Source organism: Amphiura filiformis, chromosome 12, assembly GCF_039555335.1.
Source record: "Amphiura filiformis chromosome 12, Afil_fr2py, whole genome shotgun sequence".
Taxonomy (NCBI): domain Eukaryota; kingdom Metazoa; phylum Echinodermata; class Ophiuroidea; order Amphilepidida; family Amphiuridae; genus Amphiura; species Amphiura filiformis.
Window position 1 is genome coordinate 16,140,668 of NC_092639.1, and position 11,249 is coordinate 16,151,916.

The 11,249-nt window shown below is 37.1% G+C and overlaps 1 pseudogene; it reads left to right on the forward strand.

Annotated features, from left to right (window-relative positions):
- The window catches only part of LOC140166659 (uncharacterized), a 28,945-nt pseudogene extending 18,934 nt beyond the window's left edge, over window positions 1-10,011 (forward strand).
- The last annotated feature ends 1,238 nt before the right edge of the window (window positions 10,012-11,249 follow it).

The window sequence follows — 11,249 nt, forward strand, 5'->3', positions numbered from 1 at the left end:
TCTCGTCTGTAGATTGTCTCCACTTTCTACTACGCTTTGTGCTGGCTTAATGAATGCTTTGTATGGAGTTCTTCAAATCCTGAAGAATCTCGCCTGTAGATTGTCTCCACTTTCTACTACGCTTTGTGCTGGCTTAATGAATGCTTTGTATGGAGTTCTTCAAATCCTGAAGAATCTCGTCTGTAGATTGTCTCCACTTTCTACTACGCTTTGTGCTGGCTTAATGAATGCTTTGTATGGAGTTCTTCAAATCCTGAAGAATCTCGTCTGTAGATTGTCTCCACTTTCTACTACGCTTTGTGCTGGCTTAATGAATGCTTTGTATGGAGTTCTTCAAATCCTGAAGAATCTCGTCTGTAGATTGTTTCCACTTTCTACTACGCTTTGTGCTGGCTTAATAAATGCTTTGTATGGAGTTTCTTCAAATCCTGAAGAATCTCGTCAGTAGATTGTCTCCACTTTCTACTATGCTGCTTTGTCTGGAGTTTCTTCAAATCCTGAGGAATCTCGTCAGTAGATTGTCTCCACTTTCTACTACGCTGCGTTGTCTGGAGTTTCTTCAAATCCTGAGGAATCTCGTCAGTAGATTGTCTCCACTTTCTACTATGCTGCTTTGTCTGGAGTTTCTTCAAATCCTGAAGAATCTCATCAGTAGATTGTCTCCACTTTCTACTACGCTTTATGTAAGAGTAATTTATGCTTATTTGAAGTATCTTTTGGCTTGATTGTTTTTGTCAGTGGATTATTTCATTTATTAATATTATTTTATAGTAAATTTTGGCTCACTTTTCAATAATTACCAGCTTATATAGGGATTTAAAGATATAATTCATTGATAGAGTTGGCATTGTTTCTTCTTTTGGAGATTTCTGTTTATTTAATAATTGCGTTATAAATATTGTTTTCCAATTCAATCCTCTGTTTGATCCAAAGAGGTATCTGTATTTGCTTAAGATGAAATTTGGTTAAATGTGATACAGAAGTCAATTCTTGCATGTCCAGCCTATATGGTTGGCTTGTTGTACACATTTTTCCACTAATTCTTGTATTGTGTTATTAATAATATTTATTGGAAGATAAATAACTATTTATATTATGTCTTAACTGCTATGAAAGTGCTATGATTATTATATTATTATTATATTATGAAATATATCATTATTTATCATTATTTATCTCAATTATATTTATGTATATGAATATAAAATTGTTGAATGGTCATAAATAGCTTAATAAATGGTCCTCATGATCGGGAGGGCAATGCGGAGTCTAATCATTGCTTTGGTGTTGTGTTTTCCTGATGTCTCGAGACAAATTGCACAAATAGCGATCATTGGAAGCAACTAGGATATGAGAAAAATAATCTAAGTTCAAAATTGCATAAATTGCACAAATTGCTGACGGCTAGAAGGGACTTGGCGATCAATGTCATAATTGCTTATATAGTCGGCACGTTAAAGCCCTTTCCACCAATTGCACAAATTGCACAAATAGCGATCATTGGAAGCAACTAGGATATGAGAAAAATAATCTAAGTTCAAAATTGCATAAATTGCACAAATTGCTGACGGCTAGAAAGGATTTGGCGATCAATGTCATAATTGCTTATATAGTCGGCATGTTAAAGCCCTTTCCACCAATTGCACAAATTGCACAAATAGCGATCATTGGAAGCAACTAGGATATGAGAAAAATAATCTAAGTTCAAAATTGCATAAATTGCACAAATTGCTGACGGCTAGAAGGGACTTGGCGATCAATGTCATAATTGCTTATATAGTCGGCACGTTAAAGCCCTTTCCACCAATTGCACAAATTGCACAAATAGCGATCATTGGAAGCAACTAGGATATGAGAAAAATAATCTAAGTTCAAAATTGCATAAATTGCACAAATTGCTGACTGCTAGAAGGGACTTGGCGATCAATGTCATAATTGCTTATATAGTTAAACACGTTAAAGCCCTTTCCACCAATTGCACAAATTGCACAAATAGCGATCATTGGAAGCAACTAGGATATGAGAAAAATAATCTAAGTTCAAAATTGCATAAATTGCACAAATTGCTGACGGCTAGAAGGGACTTGGCGATCAATGTCATAATTGCTTATATAGTCGGCACGTTAAAGCCCTTTCCACCAATTGCACAAATTGCACAAATAGCGATCATTGGAAGCAACTAGGATATGAGAAAAATAATCTAAGTTCAAAATTGCATAAATTGCACAAATTGCTGACGGCTAGAAGGGACTTGGCGATCAATGTCATAATTGCTTATATAGTCGGCACGTTAAAGCCCTTTCCACCAATTGCACAAATTGCACAAATAGCGATCATTGGAAGCAACTAGGATATGAGAAAAATAATCTAAGTTCAAAATTGCATAAATTGCACAAATTGCTGACGGCTAGAAGGGACTTGGCGATCAATGTCATAATTGCTTATATAGTCGGCACGCGTTAAAGCCCTTTCCACCAATTGCACAAATTGCACAAATAGCGATCATTGGAAGCAACTAGGATATGAGAAAAATAATCTAAGTTCAAAATTGCATAAATTGCACAAATTGCTGACGGCTAGAAGGGACTTGGCGATCAATGTCATAATTGCTTATATAGTTGGCACGTTAAAGCCCTTTCCACCAATTGCACAAATAGCGATCATTGGAAGCAACTAGGATATGAGAAAAATAATCTAAGTTCAAAATTGCATAAATTGCACAAATTGCTGACGGCTAGAAGGACTTGGCGATCAATGTCATAATTGCTTATATAGTCGACACGTTAAAGCCCTTTCCACCAATTGCACAAATTGCACAAATAGCGATCATTGGAAGCAACTAGGATATGAGAAAAATAATCTAAGTTCAAAATTGCATAAATTGCACAAATTGTTGACGGCTAGAAGGGACTTGGCGATCAATGTCATAATTGCTTATATAGTCGGCACGTTAAAGCCCTTTCCACCAATTGCACAAATTGCACAAATAGCGATCATTGGAAGCAACTAGGATATGAGAAAAATAATCTAAGTTCAAAATTGCATAAATTGCACAAATTGCTGACGGCTAGAAGGGACTTGGCGATCAATGTCATAATTGCTTATATAGTCGACACGTTAAAGCCCTTTCCACCAATTGCACAAATTGCACAAATAGCGATCATTGGAAGCAACTAGGATATGAGAAAAATAATCTAAGTTCAAAATTGCATAAATTGCACAAATTGCTGACGGCTAGAAGGGACTTGGCGATCAATGTCATAATTGCTTATATAGTCGGACGCGTTAAAGCCCTTTCCACCAATTGCACAAATTGCACAAATAGCGATCATTGGAAGCAACTAGGATATGAGAAAAATAATCTAAGTTCAAAATTGCATAAATTGCACAAATTGCTGCCGACTAGAAGGGACTTGGCGATCAATGTCATAATTGCTTATATAGTTGGCACGTTAAAGCCCTTTCCACCAATTGCACAAATAGCGATCATTGGAAGCAACTAGGATATGAGAAAAATAATCTAAGTTCAAAATTGCATAAATTGCACAAATTGCTGACGGCTAGAAGGGACTTGGCGATCAATGTCATAATTGCTTATATAGTCGACGCGTTAAAGCCCTTTCCACCAATTGCACAAATTGCACAAATAGCGATCATTGGAAGCAACTAGGATATGAGAAAAATAATCTAAGTTCAAAATTGCATAAATTGCACAAATTGCTGACGGCTAGAAGGGACTTGGCGATCAATGTCATAATTGCTTATATAGTCGGCACGTTAAAGCCCTTTCCACCAATTGCACAAATTGCACAAATAGCGATCATTGGAAGCAACTAGGATATGAGAAAAATAATCTAAGTTCAAAATTGCTTATATGGCCAGTACATTAAAGCCCTTTGAACCCTTGTCTTTTGCATTTACTTCTAGCTATTTGTGCTATTTGTACAATTTATATATGTGGCGAAATGTAAAATTTCCCTATACCTTAAGTATGGGGAATTTACTAAAACAACCAATCCTGCGCCTTTCTCCAAGGTAGGGAACCATAAAAGTGACAACCAACTGAATGGCTCTTTCGGCGATAGACTCTTTCAGTGACAGATGCAATTTTTAGCTCATTGCGAAAACGCAATGCACTATAGGCATAGTCCAGATTTCTGTATGTTTTTTTCTTTCTCTTGCTACATCGTTTGAGCAATGGATCTGGTAATTTGAGGGGGCGATCTTTGCATGATCGTTCATGATTGTTACTTATTTAGCTAGGAAAATTCGGACGGAAAGTGTCATTTTTGGAGCATTTTGTTACTGAAAATTTTACCAAATTTCATGGAATAGTCTCCTATGCAGACTGTTTGTGGTGCTTTTCATATTACAAACACTGTACAAACTCCTTGATCTGGCGATTTTGTAAAAGAGATGTTGAACTTTACTGCTTCAGTGCGGCTTTGCCTTCAATAGATAAAGCACCAATTGGGCTCGTGCTGTCTATAGGCCCTTACTTCTGTGCACAAGCCATGAGCAACTAGTGTCTCAAATTCTCCCAATTTGTGCATATTCAGAACTACTGAGTAAATAAAATGAGAGCTAATACACTTAATTAGGCCAGGCAAACATATGTTGCAAAACTTGTAATGATATCGAGAAGGCCATTATCTGCAAGAGCTACCCTATAGACATTTGACAATTTCTGCATTCTACATTGTACATAATCTTAAAATAAAGCACCTGGCAGCTATTGCATTTAACCCTAGATCTGTATGTGTTTTTACAATTTTGGGTATAAGAGATTAAGTACACAGAGGTTTAGGGCAAGAAAACCCATAGGGATAGCAAGCATGCAGAGAAAATATCTTACCCTTCCCAGAATCCTTTGCAACATAATACATCCCCTCATTCCAACAAATGCACCAACTACTTTGTACAGGTTTCATTTTTGTCATTTTTCATGTTTTCATGTTTTCATTTTGAGAATAGACTGGCTGAACAAGGGTTGCTAGTCAAGAATTAAACATATTTTGCAAGATCTGGATGTGCTCTGTTTACTGAGCTATATTTTTGTAGACCGTGGCACAACATAGCAAATCAGTATAAACTTATATATAAGGGGGAAAAATGAAAGAATTTATAAACTTATAAACAAAATGGAAAAGAATAAATAAATGTAACATTGTGGGATGATTTCATGGACAATCCCTCCTCTTCTAATAGGGATCCCTGACCGGGGGGGCACTCAGAATTATACTTGTAAGCATCCGCATGAAAAAAACACAGATTTAGGGTGGTTTTGAAAAGTAAATTGAGGATCCGCGATTAGGATCTCAAAACACTCATTTTACTGGAAGAAGGGTTTTTTTTTAAAAGAATGATCCTCGCTTACGATAGTTTTTTAAAATTGCCCAATTAACGGCCATTAGTGGTGACATATTTATCAAGTTATTGGGCACAAAAGAGTGGTTTCCTAGCGATTTTACACACCAGATTTTTACAAATTCGGAGCCGACTTCAACAGCACCTTGAATAGCCGATCATCATCACTGAATGACACTCATACCGATACACGCAATGTCTATCCTTGTTTAGGGGCAAATTTCAGACAAATTCCTCACTAAGGGTGTTTTTATTTGAATAAAATCCTCGTTTAGGGTTAGTTTTCCAAAATTTCGACATCCTAATTAATTCATGTGAATGCTTACAACTTTTATACATGAGTGCCCCCCCCGATCTACACCTATGATTGACTTATTCTGGATTAGTTTTGGAAAATCTAATTTGCTCTATTTTCTGTATTTCATGTCATTCTCTTCTTCATATCCTACAGATTTACCATGCCGATCTTGTACCACCTTTGGTCATATTTATGTGTAAGAATCCCGTTGTAGACAAGTTTGACCTGTCTGCTCTACAAGAAGTAACGGTAGGGGCTGCACCTGTCGGAGCAGAACTCACTGGCGCCTTACTCAAGAAGTTTCCACACATATTGAGGGTACAACAAGGTAATCCTGGGGGTGGGGCACTTGACTTTTGAAGTGATGTGGTGTGTGGACAGTGAATCTAGGGGTCTTTTATTATTGATTTGATGCCAAAAAGGGGTCATTGGCCCAGGGGGGTACTCAAGTTTGATTTTGGTAGGGGATTTGAGAATTTGATATACCAAAAGTCAAATTTTCGGCCAAATTTAACCCAAATTGTCTTAGCTTTTACAAATCTTCCCAAAATTTGTTGGAAAATTTAGAAATTTTGGCTAGATTCAGGCAAAATTGGGCTATTTTTCAAAAAAAATTTAAAAGGCCAAAAATGCTACCCAATAGCGGCACGCCCTTGTATGGTCATTTGTACTAAGTACCCCCCTGGGGTCATTGGGTGAGAATCCCCCTGCAAGGAAATTTTAGAGGTGTAATAATTAAGTCCAAAAATTTGCCTAAATTTGGTATTTTTGACCTAAAAGTTCAATTTGTTCAATTTCTTATTTTGACTGGGGAAGGGGACAAGTGGGGGCCCCAAGATTGGGAGAGGGGACTTTCCCCCATGCCCCCTTGTGCTTCCACTGTACTTCACAATCTTGCATATGTTTTCACAACTATATCAAAGTATCACACAGAGAACTAGGCTAAAGAAAAGAAAAATGACAAATTTGGATTGATTTGCGACATATCATGGGAGCACTGTGGCATAGCGGAACGGGCACTGACTCATAATCGGAAGGTTGCGGGTTCGAGCCCCGGCGACGCCATCGTGTGGTGCCCTTGAGTAAGGCACTTTATCTCGATTACTCCTCTTCACCCAGGTGTTGAAATGGGTACCGGCATTCTTAAATGCTGGGAAGGTCCCCCTATAGCAACATAGCGATCCCCTATAGCAACATTACATGGAGGAGTCTGGCCCAATCGCCAATGAAAGAGAGATGGGCACTCCGATCACTGTTTATACAGGATCGTCTCCTTTACCTTTACGTTACCTTTTTTATTGTGTTTCAGGCTATGGGTTGACGGAGACATCTCCCAGTGTTGCTTTCACACCAATAACTGACAAACATTTGGTACATGGTAGTTGTGGGTGTGTGATGCCAAACACAGAAGTCAAGGTAGGTTCCCATCAATCAATCTATTAAATCAATCAATCTATTGAATCAATCAATCAATCAATCAAGTCAAGGTAGGTTCCCATCAATCAATCTATTAAATCAATCAATCTATTGAATCAATCAATCAATCAATCAACCAATCAATCAATCATCAAGCAATAAATCATAAATCAATCATTCAATTAATCTTGTAATCAAAGAAACAAACAATTTAATCGACCAGCTAATCAATCCACCAGTCAATCAATCCTTTGATCAATCAGTCAATTAAAGGAGGATTTTGTGATCCTAGCATCCTCTTTTTGTGACATTTTACAGTAGATATTCACAAAAAAAGCTTATTGCCACTGTGTGTAATTTCATTCTGGTATACCAGAACGAAATTCAAATTTGACGATATTTTTGCTAAGCGAATTAATCTGCGAGAAATTTTTGGTACATAAGCATTCTGTAGCCAGAGGTTTCCAGTGGTATTAAAAAAGTTGGGGGATGAGGCTGTGGATCACAAAATACCCTTTTAACTAACTCATCAATCAATCAATCAATCAATCGATCAATCAACCAATCAATCAATCAACCAACCGATCATTCAATCAATCAACCATTTCCATCTCCTCATCTTCAGGTAGTTGACACCCAAACAGGAGAGCCTTTACCAGCTAACAGTAATGGTGAGTTACTTGTGCGTGGACCTCAAGTGATGAAGGGTTATCTGAACAATCCAGAAGCTACTGCAGCTACCATTGACAAGGATGGATTTCTCCGTACAGGTATGCTGAAAATACTTCAAAATGAGTGCCTATGTACACTTTTCCCCCTCCCCCTTTTTAAGGGTGGGCTGGGTTGTCGGGTTGAAACAGCACTGATTATGAATATGTTAAACCAATTGTATAACCAGGGGAAAAGCCTGCCGGGAGCAATCTTCATTCCTTTCACCCCAGTCTGGTTTTGCCATGGCCTTTTAAGGTCTGAGTGAAGGCCTATGATAAAAGGATTTGGTGTGGTGTGCCCCCGGGGTCAGGGGCGGATCCAGGAATTTTCAATAGGGGCTCCATGGGCACCGAGCCACCTCCGCAGCAGCTTAGCACCCACACAAAGTCAGGGGGCGCAGCGCCACACTGCAAAAATTAGGGGGCACGTGCCGGGTGAACCCCCCCCCCCCTTAAATTTGCCTCTGGGGATGTGCCCGATTTGCTCTTATTCTAAAGTTGCATGATACACACTTCTTCATAGTTTTCTGATTTCATCTACAGGTGATTTGGCCTACTATAGAGATGATGGCTACATCTTCATTGTGGACAGGCTCAAGGAGCTTATCAAATACAAGGGAAACCAGGTTAGTAGCATCTTTATAATCAAATAATCACCATTCACTCTGTTATCATCAAAACCCCACTATTATTATTGCCAAGGAAAAGATGCATCTCTCAGTGGCATAGTATTGTCCCAGGATATCATGGAATAATGAGCACATGCCCGCAAAATCCAACCTTTAAAAAACATTTCATCAAAAACTGAGTAGAGTCCCCTCAATAGGCTCTATTCCCCTTCAATCGAATTCTCTCTGCTATGTCTCTGGTGGTGTCCCTTCACAGTGCCTCAGTATTCTGAGAAACTTTGACAATACCAGGGGCCGGTCCGGGAATTTGAAAAATAGTAATGAAATGACTGCATCCATGGGTGCTGATGAGAGGCTAGGCTGATTTTGCACAATTATTGCAGATTTTCTGGGGGACTGGCACCTTTTCTGTTCTTACCTCGATCCTCTACTGAAATCCTATTCAGAATTTTTCAACACTGGGTTCTCATAAATGGTTCACATTGATCAGTTAATGTTACTTAGAGTAAGAATGCATATGCCCGAAGATGACAATTTCTCTATAGCCACAAAAACAAAAATAACTGGTTTGCTCATTTTCTGGAATTGTCAGGTTGCACCAGCAGAACTTGAAGCCCTGTTGTTGACTCACCCATCTGTAGCTGATGCAGCTGTTATAGGCATCCCAGATGAGGAGGCAGGAGAACTCCCTAAAGCATTTGTTGTCAAGAAAGGAGATGCTGAAATCACTGAGGAGGAATTGACCAAATTTGTTGCAGGTGAGCAGGGATTGGGGGGGGGGGGTGTTCTTATTTCTTTACTCAATTTGTTTATTTAGTCATTCATTTCCTATTCAATCATTGATTTATATGGTCATTCATTCATTTATTTATTCATTCATTCATTCATTCAGTATTATTTATTTATTATTTTGTCTTCCAGAAAAAGTATCCCCAATCAAGAAATTACGAGGAGGTGTTGAATTTGTCACCAGTATTCCCAAGAACCCAAGTGGGAAGATATTACGCAGACAGCTCAAAGAACAGGCCATAAAGAAACTACAGGAGAAATAAAGTTTAGGCTTTTAAATGTTATTGCCATTGTCTAGGTAGTTTTTCTTTTTGGTGTTTGGGGTCTATAACCCTCCTTCTTTAGAATCTTTTGATCAGATTTCATGTATTTGGGTTTCTGACCAAATTAACCTCATATATGACCATTTTAGCCCCAAAAGTGCCAATGTTTTCATGCTTCACACAAATTTATTCCACTTTTGTGCCATATTTCATCAATTTAGCTTATGGCACATTTGTACTATAAACTTATTCTGTTGTCAAAAGGTGCTGGATTCATACTTCCAAGAAATTTTTTTCCAACCCCATCCCCCATGTCAAAACATTTTCAACATTAATTGCAAAAGGTTAGAAAAGGTTCCCAGAAAACGTTTAAATGTATTATGTTTATATAAATGGTATATAAAGGGTCTAAAATTTTTCATAACATTCAAAAACATTTTTGAAAACTTACTCAGTGCAAAATAGTCTAACTTAAGGGCTGGGGTATGAACGTTTGGACAGTATTTTGGGACATTAGAGCACAGCAGACATATCGAATTGCATTCTGAATACGAAGAATGTCATTCTGATATCAAATAATTTTGATTTTTGAAATTAGCAATTTAATACACATTTTATGGCAAATCATTAAAAATTGATATTTTGATATTTACCAGTACTTGAAGTAAACTTTATAAATCTGATGATTTATACTTAAAGTGTATGTAGGTGGGATGAAAAGCCGACGATCAATTGAAAATTTTGACCTTCAGTATTGAAGATATGGATTTTTTCCCAAAACACCAACAAAAATTAGGTCTTTTGGGAAAAAAAATCCATATCTTTAATATGAAAGGTCAAAATTTTTAATTGACCGTCGGCTTTTCCTCCCTGCTACATACATACACTTTAAGAATATATCATTAGATTTATATAATTTACTTCGAGGACTGTTATATATCAAAAATTTGATAAATATCAAATTTTATAATTTGTCATAAAATTTGTATTATATTGTGATTTTCAAAAATGAAAATTATTTGATATCAGAAAGACATGCTTCAGTATTCAGAATGCAATTCGATAGGTCTGAGGTGCTCTCATGTCTCACAAAAAATACTGTCGAAACGCAATAAACGCTCATTTTAGATCCCTTAATGTTATAGTGTTGATGAAATATTTGACAAAATATGTTTGCAAAAATATTTGACAATAACATTTTAATAGCAACATTTTAAATATGTTGTTAACACAAATGACCATATGGGTATGTTCCCTGGAAAGACAACCCTTTTGGATTTTTTCAGACAATTTTCATCCAGAAAGCCAAGAAAGACCCAGGAAAAAGAACCTTCATTTTAACTGTTCGCAGCTCCAAAAGGCCTCCCCTTTTACTTGTTCGCAGCTCCAAAAGACTCCTTTTACCAGTATACTGTCAGCTCCCAAAGACCAACCACCTCAAAATTCTGGGGGAACATACCCACCAAAAATGTATGATGCCCTTCCCCCATGTCTAGTTTTTAACATCATATCAATATAATGGTTACCTGGCTTGTAAATTGGTAGGATACAAGTCACAGAAATGAGAAATTCAATATTTTATTGGACCAAATTATTGGGAAAAAAATCCATATCTTTAATATGAAAGGTCAAAATTTTCAATTGACCGTCGGCTTTTCCTCCCTGCTACATACATACACTTTAAGAATATATCATTAGATTTATATAATTTACTTCGAGGACTGTTATATATCAAAAATTTGATAAATATCAAATTTTTATAATTTGTCATAAAATT